We start from the raw sequence: 13,471 nt of genomic DNA on the forward strand, positions 1-13,471 counted from the left end.
TATCAGTCTTTTTGGACAGAGATGGAGGGCTAACCAGCAACTAGAGGGCCACTTGAGGAGTTCAGACATGTTGACCCAAGGATTCATCCTGAACACTGTACTGCTGTCCACTTCTTCCTGCAGTGTGGGTATGCACCTCAGTAGCCTTCATCCATAGAGCAGTAAGAAAGCATCCCAGCAGGATTGACCAAAACTTGCTGAAATCATGGAGTGGAAGAACTGTTTTCCATTTGTACTAAATACAAATAAACATTAAGCTCATTTATGGAGCAAAATAACCAAAACAAAGGGAGAACAACCAAAGCATAAACATATGGGAAGTCTGGAATGAAAATAAGCCCTGGAGCCTAGATGGTTAGGACCTTGATTGGTAGCAGAATGCTTGTTTTGGATGTTTGTGGGAGAATCTGCAATCAAAAGCCAAAAGGAAGCATCAAAAAGATCCACAAAATCATGAGCAGCATGACTTTGAGATAAATGTTAAGAAAGCTATTGAGGTAAGTGCCGACTGTAAGAGACTGAGAATTGCAAGGAAAGGAATTATCTCTTCTTTGATTCTACCTGCAGATACAGAAATCAGGACTTTGTAAATAAACAGGATTGCATCAAAGCTAAGTGACTCAATCATCAATGCTCTTCTTAACATTCAGACTCTGGGCTTCCTATAACAGGGTTAAAGAGAGAAAACCCCCATGTTCTGGTTTCCCATAACAAAACCTGTGAGCTGGTATCTCTCCTGTATCAGGGCAGAACAAAAGGCAGCACACAGTTCAAACATGTAAAGCACAAGAGGAGTTAAAACAGCACCTGAAAACTTACTGGTAAAGATGAACGCTTATTAGAAAGCCAATGGCAAAATGCCCAAGGAGACTAGGAGGCACAGCTGCAACAGTTGTGGTTTGAAATAACATTGGAAAGGGCTACAAAAGCTTTGACCAACCTGGAAGTTGCTATCTGATAAACTGCAGAAAAGGCTCAGGGAATTGAAAAGTGTCCTAGAGAATGAAAATGAACCAGTATCAACAACCGTGACACTCTGAAAGGAAGGGAGAGGAAAAGAAAACTCCATTTGAATTAGGTGGGAACAAACCCTTTTCCTGATATACTCAAATATCAGCGAGGACCTCAAGGGCAAATTGGCTCCGAACCAGTTTGCAGACACTCAGGTAGAGTCAGAAATAAGGATCAGCAAAAGACAGAAAGATATTGTACTGACTGTAGAATTTACTACAGATCCTGAACTTTTTTCACAGCTGCATACCATGAAAGGAAACAGCTGCTGCAAACAGGTGAAGATGCCAACAATTTGCCAAGATCCCTAAACTACAAATCTCTATCTCCAGTTCAGCAATTCTAACATGGTTCGTGCTGCCATTATGCTTTGTGGAAGCAGTGAGGACCAATCTAACTTTATAAAGCAAGAGAAATTGGCCACAATGGCAAAAATGAAAGAATGCAGTTGAGGTCATTATCGATCCTGAAGAAAAAATTGCTTTTAAAAAGAGAATGGTTATAAATACTGGGCTAGTGAGAATAGAGCATTGCATGTTCCAAACCAGACCCCTAATCCCAAGGCACAGTGCAAGCAGGAGGCAGCGCCAAGCTGAACCAAATCATGAGGCTCACACACCACACTGTAGGGAACTTAACAGTTAATTAATTAACTAAAAAAAAATAAAATAAAGGTGGCTATTTAGTGTGTAATAAGAAATTATGTGAAATGCACAAGAATCATGAACTCTGAGTCAGACTTTAGTTACGACACCAGAAATAGAAGAAAGGCGGGGGAATAGGTGATTCAACACATTGATCTCTTTTGCAGTGCCCAAGTCCCACCTTTAGGGGCAGAAACACCAGTAGAAATTACAGGCAGTGGCAGCTTTCCAGCAAATGAAAGATGAGGAGTGTTTGCAACTTGCTTTGAGACCCCCAATATCTGGGGACCTTTAGCTGCTGAAGCTCTTCTAGATCTGAAACAAGAGTAAATCTCTATCCATTTGCTGAATGCTTCTGACAATAGTCAGAAGAAGATGGGGAAATGGGGACTGTGGTGGCAAAACGTGAATCTGGTAAATTAATATAAACTGTAGGAAGATTGAGGGGAGCATGTGAATGCTCAGAAAATGTATTGGCTTTTAATCTGGCACTCTACCAAGCATTCAAAGAGAAGCAAGAAAACAGTTTTGAAAACGTTTGGCTAGAAAGTATTCTCCTTCTAACAAACACATAAGTTGTACTTTACTGCTTTAACACAAGAGTGATCCTGGGGAAAGTGGCTACCTGAACAGCATCCTTCTTTTCATCAGGAAAGCAGTAAAGAAACCTTATAAACCACAGAAGAAACATGTCAGGAAGATAGAACAGACCCTTCAGCCAGACCTCAGACTGGGGCCAGTTAAGGAAAAAAGGTAACAGCATCAGAGTATAGAAAACAACACAAAGTCATTTTGCATGTGGTTCTGTATTACCGTAAAGAGTATCCTAGATGCTGGTGAAAGCTCGGTCTGGTTTACTACCCTGAATCTTAAAAGTGGCTATTGGCAAGTGGAAGTGGATCCAGAGGGACAGGGAAAAAAAAACTGCTTTCACAGTAGGACAAGGACTGTGGCAATTTAAAACGATGGCTTTTGGCTACTGCAATACATCAGCTACATTTAAAAGTCTAACGAAGAGGGTATTACATGGCATGCCTCTCTCAGCCTGTTTGTTATACCTAGATGATACCCTGGTGCATGCTAAAATGTTGGAACAAGAACTGATACGTTTACAAATGGCCTGTAATTAGCTTAAGGCTGCTAGTCTGAAACTGTCTCAAAAGAAATGCTAGGAGTTTGTTTCAAAAAGAGGTAATTTACCTTGGGCAAAACCAGCAAGAAGGGAGCAAGATTTCCTTGGACAATGAGAAGCTGCCCAGAGCTTGCCAGCTGCCCCCACGCAGGGATACGCACCAGCTGTGGGAGGACTCTTTCTTTTTTTCAGGACTATCAGCATATTTTTCAGCATTGCAAAACCACTGAGTTGATTAGGGAAACCATCCCAGCAGCCAGCAGGTATAAAGTTAACAGTTCCAGACTTGAAAAGGGATTTTGCAATTGCTCCTGTCTTAGCTACCTGCACCCTGAGGCTTCTTCATACTGTCCACTCATTACTAGTGCTTGGGGGCGGGTACAACAATACATAAAACTTGGAAAGAAATTGGATTACTGAAAAAAAAGTGTAAATTTCACTTATTGCCCCCTCCACAAAAGATGTCCTAACAAGACATTTTCCCTGCTCTGGGTCTGCGAGGAAGTTTATGGTCAACACAGAAGAAGCTTTTGCAGAATAGTTCTCATTGTGGGAATCCTAAGATGACTGGAAAACCAGCAATGTATGGTTTCATAACCAGTGTGGTTATGAAACCAGTCTTCTGGTGCCTGGTCCAGTGCATCATTAAGGTTACTAATCACTGGGGAAACACTGTCATCTCCCCTTTTCCCATGAGTTACAGAAGCATAAATGCTCCTGCTTCATCCATTGAAAGAGGATTTGTCAGCTTCCCAAGAAGAGGATTTCAGTACTTATGGCGTAACACATGACATAAAACTAATTTGGTAAATGTAGCCCTTGGGAGAGAAATCCCTCGAAATACCCCTCTGAGTCAGAAAATGAACTACAGCTCATACAATGGAAAAGCACATAGGAGAGAATGGCCAAGACAAAATCACGTATCTGGAGAGCTTTTGTCTGTAGTGGTGGCCATAATTAGATGCTGGAGATGAGGAAGAACAGAGCAATCCTATTTATGCTATTTCCCACACATACTCTCGCAGTTTCCAACTACTTTCAGCTCTGAGTCTTCCTGACCCATATGTAGTTTACATGCAGTTAGTAATTCTCAATGATTTTGTCCTTCATGAACTTAAATGCATAAACGTGTCACATCCACAAATGTCATCTGGCAGTGAGCTCCGCTGGTCTACCACCCACTTTGTGAAGCCATTCAATGCTTTGGAACATCCTTGTCCTCCTTTGAAGTTTTTTTTTTTTCATGTTCTACAAAAGCGTTCAGAAGTAAAAGGTCCAAAACATGAGTGCATTCAAGGTGAACCTTGATATTCTTTGTGTTGTCCTCAATGCTTTCCCTGATAACTATTAACATTTTTTAATCATTGTGGAGCACTGAAGATTTCACAGAGCTGTCACATTCCCCACACCTTGCTCCTTCATTGTCACAATCAGCTTAGATTGTAGACCCTGTCATTATATAGGGGAAGGGGGGATGTTGTGATTTTGTGGGTGTTTTTTTGCAAGCTTTTTACATAACCTGCACTGATGTCAAAGGTGATGAATACCATGCAGATGTATGACAATGTGCTGACAAAGAGCATTGATCTCACATCCTTAAGCAAAGATAAAGCTGCTAACCAATATTTGCAGCTGATTATCAGCCTCTTTACTTTTTTCTTCAATCTTGGTGGTTTTTTTGTTTTGTTGGGTTTTTTTTGTTTGGTTGGGTGTTTTTTGGTTTTGTTTTTTAAATCGAATCGATCTCAGTACACCCACCTCTCTCCCAGCTGTTTCTTCATTTTGGAGCTCTCCCTGTATCAACTGTTTCTTATTTGCTGCCTCACAGCTGCCCAGTTCAATCTTCACAGTCACTGTTTTTTAACCAGTCCTACTCCGTTTCTAGCTTTCTCATACCCTTTCACTCTGATTTTCTCCAAGCTTCTGTCTGCCAGACATCTGCACTGGGTGGTTTCTCTTTCAGCAGTGCATTGAAGGAAAAGCCAAAGCTCCCTCCCCACTCTAGCATTTGGTACCAACCTGCATCAGACCAGCTGTGATCAGTGTGGGTCAGTATGACTTTGCTTTTGCGACTTTGATCTTGAAAGTCTCACAGTGGTACCACAGGAGACAACTACTTAAGAGCTCACAAAGGAGGACAGATGTTCATCGGGACAGAAATAAGGCCCGAAACAAGGGAGCTCCTTTCTACCACTCTTCAGGGAAAAAAATAATTACTGGCCCAAACTCAACCTCCAGCTAAACACACATTGGTAACACAGACCTATTCAGGGAAAGTTTTCTATGCAAAACCACATTTGTTTTTCTCAAGCTTAAAACAACCCCTCTTTCTGTATTGCGATACTTGGGGCAAATTTGGCAACTTCAGTGCTCTTTAGGTTGGCAGTTATTTATGGAGGAAAAAAACCCCAACAACTATATACTACAGATAACAAAACTGAGGCAGAGCTTGGAAGAGAGGCTTGACCAGTGCCACAGCAGAGCCTGACAACAGAAATGAGAACAGGATATGCATTTCCCAAGCTTCAATCAAAAGGCACCGTATATCCCAGAACAGTGTCATTGCCTGCACTTATGCAAAGCTGAACAATGAGTGATGTTAAGTACTCAAGTGCACCTGCCAGTGTATGCAACTCTTGAAACAGAATAATCAAATCAATATACTGAGAGTTTAAAATGTACGGAGAGAATAGTATGAAGAGGGAAGTGAAATCTAGTTAACCCAACTGATAAACTAGAATGCAGTAATGCAGTGTACATGTGAGAAGTCTTTCACAGGGTCTGCTGAAAAGAGCATATAGAGTACTTAATTCATGCTCAGCTTTCTCACAACAGGAAAAAATGTTAGGAAAAAAAGCATCCTCCTGAAATCCAGCTACTTGGGTTTTCTCCCTCAAGTGTGATCATGCTCCTTTTGATAAACTCTGACCATAAGTAGCACTTGCACACGGCAAACAAGAAAGCTTTTCAAAATCCAGACCCCGCCTGAATGTTGTGCTTCAGTCAGAGGTGTAAAAACACCCAAGGATATAATTTAACTAATGTAAGCACTTCAGGACTCCTAGTGAAACTGCTTGGAGTGGTGTATTCAGTTGTTTAAGGCTTTTTTTTTTTTTTTTTTTTTGTCACAGGCAAGATATATGTTTACATGGCAGACTTAATTGCTGTTTTCAGAGGACTAATGCTGTGTAAAATCATAGTCATCAATACAGCCATTTATTTTGACTATAATTAACAAATCAAGTCACAGCACGTTTTACTTATTTGCCAATCTGTTGAATATTCACACTGGCCCCAAGTCGCCTATTCATTTAGCAGTAAACATGTAGCCTAGCAACTGACTTGTCAATATCAACAGTAGTTGATGAAGTTGTTAATCTCTGGAAGACTGACAGGTTAAGCCAAATTCTCCTATGCAAAACTCTTATTGTCCAAGCCTTGCATTAGCCCACAAGGATATCTATGTTCAAAAGATACCACATCTCCTTCTACTATTAAAATTAAATGAAGTGTGCTAGAGGCAGGAAAAGGCTATGTGCTCTGCCTGCCATGCATGTTTTGCATGCACCACAGCATCCAGCATTGTGTTTGCAGGATGTATTGACCATTGCTAATTTCCAGAGACAATTGAAGACACTTTTGCATCTGTTCATCATCCCGGAATAAACTATCATATAAGTGCACGCTGTGCACCAGAATATAGATGAGGTCAGGAGCAACACAAATATCTCCTTTGCTATGCAAATCTGCACTGGAACTGCAAAAGAGAAAGCACGTAGGTATGGATAAAGAGCTTTAATCTGGGGTATTGAGAATCAAAACCAGAGTGAAGGAATTTAAAAGGAGTACGAGCAGTTTGATTAGGATAACAAGAACAGAATATGATTTAGCCTGCAGTAAAACTCATTACACCAGGATTGAACTCAACAATTTTCTAATCATTTAGTTGTACAGCTCAGAAGTTCCACCAACACAGTACGTGAAAGACACAGACAGGCAGACTAATTATCTGCAAATATACAGTGACGAGTTTCAGAACAGCAGGAAAAACCTATCACTTTTTGCCGTCTGTTACAGGCCTGAGCTGGATCAAACTGCCTGCAGAAAGTACTTTCTGTCTCATTTTGATATTGACAACCAGTTGTAACAGAAATTCTTGAATATAAAGTTATAGAACAAAAGCAATGTCACAATGATTTCATCCCTTCCCCAGTATTTACAAAGGAGGGATGGTTATCACTAGCAGGGAAAGCATGGAATTGTAGAAAGTAGAGTGAAAAATGACTGGAGAGACCATCTGCAGGCCTTCTTACTCCAAGATAAAGTCATCTAAAGGCTATGTCATTCCTGTTCTTTAAGACCTCCAGGCACAGAGAATCATACAATCATTCAGGTTGGAAAAGACTCTTGGGATCATCGAGTCCAAACATCTACCCTACTCTACAAAGTTTTTGCCTACACCATATCCCCCAACACCACATCTAAGCAACTCTTAAGCTCATCCAAGGATTGTGACTCAACCACCTCGCTGGGCAGCCCTTTCCAGTGTCTGATCATTCTTACTGTGAAGAACTTCTTCCTAATGTCTAGTCTAAACCTACCCTGTTGCAACTTGAAGCCATTCCCTCTTGTTCTATCACTATTTGCTTGTGAGAAGGTGGTGACAGTCTATTCTAGGACTTCACTGTATGAATTATCAGAAAACTGCTTTTTCTCTCCTAATGTCCAATTCTTTCTAACAACTGTTTTATCCCATTTCCACTTACACAAAATAAAATCTTTTTCTTCCTCTCTGCACCACCCTTTTGCATATTTGAAGACTACTGGTAGGACTCCACAACAGTCCTCCCCGAGCTAGACTAAACAGCATCCATCCATGCAATCTCTCCATGACAGATATAACAACGTGACTGGCCATGGTGACCATGTCCATCGCTCTTGTCTGGATTGTCTCCAAGTGGCCAACATCTTTCTAGAAGCTCAAGAATACCCCCAAAGCAGACATTGTTTTGGGAAGATACTGCCAGTGCTAGGCATAGCAGAGGAGATACTTCCCACATCTTTTGGATTATACTGCTATTTATGCATTCCCTGATGACGTTTGCCATTTTTGCAACAGCGTGACATTGCCTCATGGTCAGTTTGTAATCCACTGTAATCCCCAGAGATTCTTCTGAAGAACTGCTGCCTAAACAGTTGTTCCCCGTCTTGTATTCCTGCAGTTTATTATTTCTCCTGAACTACCATCCCTCTGTGTTTATTTTACAGAATTCCAGCCTATTCTTCCAGACCCTTTTCCACATTTCTCAAGTCCATTCTAAACTCAGAAATCTTTGCACTCCCTTTCATTTTTAGTCTTCTGTAAATTTAACATGTGTAATCCATATTGCATCACCCAGGTCATGGTCTAATTAGAGCCAGGCACAGCTCTGCAGAACACTCTTCGATACATTCTTCTGCTTTGATAGTCCTTCATCCTGCTGAAAATTATCCTCCAAACCTGTTCCTTCCAGCTAGTTTTGTCCCTAACTAATAGCATTTTCATCTAGCCCAGGTTCCCCTAGATTCATACACTGTCTTGTAAGTCAACTTTAAAGATCTCACTATACTTAAGAGACACTATGTCAACAGTTTCTTCCCTTTCCATGAAGTCCGTTACCCTGCTGCACAAGGAAATTCAAGCGGTTTGACAATTCATTCTTGACAAATCCGTGCTGGCAGCTATTCATTTTCTTGTTATCCTTCAGCTACTTTCAAATGTTTGGTTTGATTACTTTTTTTTTGTTCCAGATTTTTTCTGTGGACTGAAGCTAACACTGATTGGTCTGTAATTCAATGGCTCCTCTTTTTTCCCTTTTTCAAAAAGAAAGACACTATGTTTCTCTTTTTCCAGCCTCTGGTACCTTATTTATCTCACATGAGATCTCAAAGGTAACACTAATGGCTCTGAGACCACTTTAGGCAAACCCTTAAATATCCTAGAATGAAGTCCATCACAACCAGTCAATTCAAAAACATCTAATTCATGTCTAACTCCCTAACTTTGTCTTTTTTATTTTTGGCTAAAATTTTATCCCTTTTTTGTTGGTTTTAATAGTACTACTAATATGAAAACAATCAAATTTTTTAATGAAAGCTCAACTAAAAGGAAAAAAAGGACACGAAAAGAAAGGACTCTTCAGAATCTTCCATCAGCCTCTTGCTTTCTCCTGTAAGCAAACCAGCACTCCCTGTCTAGATTATCCTCTTATTAATGTACATTGAGGATGACTCCTCCTCACTTTGGCATCTCTAACCGGTTGTATCTCATCTAGTGCCTGGACTTTGCTGATTTCATCCCTACATGCTTGTGTCATTTTTGGGTACTCATTCCTCTGACGTTTCCACTTAGACGTGTTTCCTTCTTGTTGCCTGTGCAGAGGCTGCTCTTTAGCCAAGCCAATCTTTATATTGGGTTTGTCTGCGCCTGTACCATAATATCACATCTTTGAGGATCTGGCAGCTAATTCACCTTTACTTTCAACTGTTAAATTTGCCCCTGGAGAGATCTTAGCTGTCATTCTCTCAAGTCCATTTTTGTTACATTGTTGTTCCTCCTCCCGCACTTCGCAAAGATTGTGAAATCTCATTTCATGCTCAATTTCACCCAACTTGCCCATTGCCTTCGTACTCTCAGCTACTTCCCCTTCATTGTCTAAAACCTGAAATATAAAAAAAGCCTCTCCTCTGCATGCATTTCTCCATTCTGTAAAACAAACAAAAAACACGAACAAATAAAGTCAAGACTAAAACCCAATAACTTCCTAGAACTTGTTGAATCATCCTTTCCCCACTATGGTTTTTCCCCCAAGAGACATCTGCAAGTAGTTAAAATTTCAGATGAACATGGAATTCTCATTAATTTCAGAAAAATTCTGACCCATCTAGCCTTCCTGGTTTGGTGGTTTGTAATAATAGATCACAGCCCCTTTAATCCCTATACATTTTCATCAGGTCTCTTTCTCACCCTCCACAGTCTGGACCTCAGGATATGTCCTCACCTTTTCTTTATATTCTCTATTCAATGATCTTTGCCAATCCCCCTTCTCCTTTCGTACCCCCTCCTTAGGCTACAGTACCCAAATCAAGACATTTAGTCAAGTGTTTGTAAGCTTTAAACTCTCATTTATTCTCACCTAGCAGGCACTTCCCCACCTTCCCTCCCCTGCCCCAGCGACTGCAAGAGTTACAAAGCAGGTCACACTAGCTATATACCACTGCTTACAAAAATGCCCCAGTCAGGAATCCAGCTATTCTCCAGCTTGCACACAGGGCACAAGCTGTGGTCCTTGTCAGGGCAGACTCAAGCATTCATTGTCATCTTGGCCCAAGTCTAAAATGGAATACATTTAGCTGGGTCAAGCTCCTGCCAGCATTTTCAGATTTATGCTCCAAACATCCTCTGAGACATAACTGGAACATCTGAACCAGGTGGTGGAGGAAATGAAAGGGTTGGTGTCATTTTTGCACCTAGTGCATCCCACACTGTGTTCCTCAGTAATCCCCTGCCAACATAATGTGTGTCAGTGGAACAGCCTGAAGCCTCGCAGGACCCCATGTGAGCAAACCTCTGGGAAGGAAAGCGGTTGCCTAACATGACCCTGGATATTTCTTCAAAGAGATTTAGACCGAAACCACCAAAGTACATTCTGTTCCCCCTGCCAGACAAGAGGCAGTCCACCCCGTGGCTCTTCCCAGGCATTGCTGCCTGCTCCGCCTGGGGCCCAATATACAACAGGGCAGTGTTTACATCCTCCTTTTAGTGCATCCCGGCTCAGGTGAAGTGGTTAGCTGCAAAAAAGTCTAAGCTACAGAAACATGCACAAGTTTTTCTTTTCCTTTTGATTTCAACTTACATTTATGCATAGTCTCCCTGTTTTAAAAGTTTTCTAGCCAGTAGCGAATAAAACACAGTTCTATTAGATTTTTATTCATACAAAGAGTTAGCACTTTAATTAGGTATTCATTTACTCATTTAAAAGCCATTCTGTTTAAAAACGATAGCCTACCAATATCGTCGCTGCCTGCGTTTATTTCCTTTATATAGGTTATTCTTCTATGAAATATTCATTCAAGTGGGCGCTGCTATATTTAGAATGCAGAGAAGCGTTTTATGCACGTAGTTGCTTTTGTATTCTTGCTATGTAGGCAATATAAAAAAATCCAGCAAACTGCATTCCCATTGTGCTTCAACTTTAAGCCACATATTTTGTGAGGTTCAGGCAAGATTAGACATTTTGCTTCTGGCTAAATGGCTTCTACACAAGTTGCCTTTAAAGTTTAGATGCCCAGCTATCAATAGGTTCTGGATTGCTTGGATAAGTGTTTTTCCATTCCTTTTCTGATTTTAAATTTGGTGTTTAAATTGTTTTAACTACTTAGCCAAGAAAAAAAAGCCTACAATTTTTTCCATATAAATATCATCCTCTTCAGTTCAGTCTTTGGTAACCTTACACAATTTTACTCTTCCTGTAGTTCTTTTTACGGTGCACAAATCACAGAAGCTTCAAGTACCTGGTATCTTTCTAACAGAGTAATTTTAAGCTGCTAATAAATTCCTCACATAACTTTTTAGCCATGTGAAGCTTTAACAGCTGAATTACTGCTTGACTCATTTGGTAGATGATTTAAAAAGCTTCATAGCGCAAGTATGGACAGTAAAAAGCTTAAGTAAATATGAGATCAATATTTTATTTAATAAACAAAATTATTTGAGGATGACTGCATATCCTGAGGTTGTGAAGTTTTTCTCTACTTGTGTACAATTCAGAGAATGGTAGGAATAAACTGAGCTCTTTTTTTACTTTGAATTGTATTACTCTTTTGAGCAATAGAAATCTACCTTTAAAGCTACCGATAAGAAAACGCTACCTTTAAAAAATAGCAGCATACCACATTCCCATACATGTAACTGGAAGGGAAATAAAATAAGGAGCAACTGTAATTTTCATAAAATGGTAATATTTTTCTTCACAAACTACCAATTCCTCTCCAAGACCATGAAGCTGAAGAAGGTAATTATGAAACAACTGAAAACTGGAAACCATAAGAGCTACATGAAGACAATACAGGAATTAGAGATGAAAGACACCTGGTTCACCACCTCCATCTTATGGTAGCTCAAGATTTATCTTCTGAACTCTTATTCTGCATTTTCACCAAGAGCAGCAGTGCCTTGGAAAAGCCTCTGGAGTTTTCTGTTTCCAAAATATGCAACTATTTGGAAAGTAGACTAATTGTATTCAACTTTAGTATTACACTAAGGAAATCCACTTAAGGTATAAATTCATGTTATAACAAAGCCTACAATAGCCTAATTTTTATCCTCAAATTACAAATATTTAAGACAAACTGGTGAGGCAGGAGTAAAGGCAGAACAGCATCCAATGGCATGACAGAAGGAGTCATTAATATGTGCTCTATGGTCTGCCCTCTGGAAAATTAGTTAATTAAAAAAGTCAGAAAGAAAAAGAATGACAATCTTTTATTTGCTGATTTCCAAAATTGGGATTACTAGCCCAGAAAGAAAAGGAGCAACAAGAAAAAGAAATATTTACAAACTGCTATACTCATGGTACTTCCTGTCCTTCCAGGGCTCAGACAGTGAAGCTGCAAAGCCTAAGACAATGAAGAGTCCCTTCTTGCATTCTCAATGGCATTTCCTTCTAGATTTGCTTGTAAATACATGTGCAATAAAAATCTCTCAGGAGCTGAAAATAAGAATGCCATTTGACACAGCCAATGCATTCCCCTGCTTTACTGAGAAAGACCTGAGATGCCCCCAGCACAGAGAGCTTTAAAGGTGTTGAACTTTGTGCTGTCTAAACACTGCCATTTATAAAGCCAATTTTGTCACAGTATTATGCACGTCTTACAATAGAGCAAGAATTAGACTGACATCGGTAATATCGGGGCTTTTCTGTTGACTTATGAAAACAAATACAGGTCTTACATGGAGAGTCAGTTAAAAAGGGAGAAATTGGATTATATGGTATGAACTGTAAACACAGGCATGGATCTGTCTGTAATATCTGCTATTCAGCACTCACAGGCTGAGTGCCCAAGTCTGCTTCTTGAAGCTCTCCCAGTCTCCCACCACGTGTCTTGGGGAGAATCATTCAAGTTTTTAGACCCCCACACTCCTCCTCTGCTGCAGGACTGTCATTTTCACTTAACAACTTCCCAGTTCATCCGGGGATTGACTTGATAATCCCCAGACTTTGAAAAAGCAGCTGCATTGGATTAGAAAACCTGATATGGAGTCCAATGAAGTCAGCTGAGCCTTCCCGCAAATGATGAGAAATCATAGTTATGGTAAACAACAGTAACCTTACAACGTATATGGTAGCCTTGTAATCTAATGTGCATATGAGTATCACAGATGACCTAGAGGGTTTTTTTTAAATATGTAGACCTGTATAGTATGCATTTGTTTAATGTTACCCATAACTGTGAAAAGTAAAGGTGGGATATCGTGTCATCTCTACAATTCTGTACTATGTGATAATAGCTAGTTTTACAGGGATCTTGAAAGAGGTTAGCAAAAACTCAGCTCAAAATGGAATTGTGTCTCATTCAGCAAAACTAAAGGAATTCAAGATCAATTGCATTAAAACACAAACTCAGGCAAAGCTTTCCAAGGAGA

Source organism: Numenius arquata, chromosome 3, assembly GCF_964106895.1.
Source record: "Numenius arquata chromosome 3, bNumArq3.hap1.1, whole genome shotgun sequence".
Taxonomy (NCBI): domain Eukaryota; kingdom Metazoa; phylum Chordata; class Aves; order Charadriiformes; family Scolopacidae; genus Numenius; species Numenius arquata.